Consider the following 919-nt stretch of genomic DNA (forward strand, 5'->3'; position numbering starts at 1 on the left):
GTAGTCAGATTGTAATGCCCACACGACAAAAAGAAAAAAACTTGCCGCGACCAAGATTCGAACATGTGTTATTGCGGCCACAACGCAAGGTACTAACCACTATACGGTCACGGCTGTCACCGGGGACGATGAACGAGCAGAAGTAGTCAGATTGTAATGCCCACACGCCTAAAAGAAAAAAACTTGCCGCGACCAGGATTCGAACATGTGTTATTGCGGCCACACCGCAAGGTACTAACCACTATACGATCACGGCTGTCACCGGGGACGATGAACGAGCAGAAGTAGTCAGTTTGTAATGCGCACACGCCAAAAAGAAAAAAGCTTGCCGCGACCAGGATTCGAACATGTGTTATTGCGGCCACAACACAAGGTACTAACCACTATACGGTCACGGCTGTCACCGGGGACGATGAACGAGCAGAAGTAGTCAGATTGTAATGCGCACACGCCAAAAAGAAAAAAACTTGCCGCGACCAGGATTCGAACATGTGTTATTGCGGCCACAACACAAGGTACTAACCACTATACGGTCACGGCTGTCACCGGGGACGATGAACGAGCAGAAGTAGTCAGATTGTAATGCCCACACGCCAAAAAGAAAAAAACTTGCCGCGACCAGGATTCGAACATGTGTCATTGGGGCCACAACGCAAGGTACTAACCACTACACGGTCACGGCTGTCACCGGGGACGATGAACGAGCAGAAGTAGTCAGTTTGTAATGCCCACACGTAAAAAAGAAAAAAACTTGCCGCGACCAGGATTCGAACATGTGTTATTGCGGCCACAACGCAAGGTACTAACCACTATACGATCACGGCTGTCACTTTTTTTTTTATTGCCTGTTAGCGATACAATACGAAAAAAAAAACATGGAATGACGCAATTCACAATTTTGAAATCAAAGGAAAAGCAC

This window comes from Dermacentor andersoni, chromosome 3, assembly GCF_023375885.2.
Source record: "Dermacentor andersoni chromosome 3, qqDerAnde1_hic_scaffold, whole genome shotgun sequence".
NCBI classification, from domain to species: Eukaryota; Metazoa; Arthropoda; class Arachnida; order Ixodida; family Ixodidae; genus Dermacentor; species Dermacentor andersoni.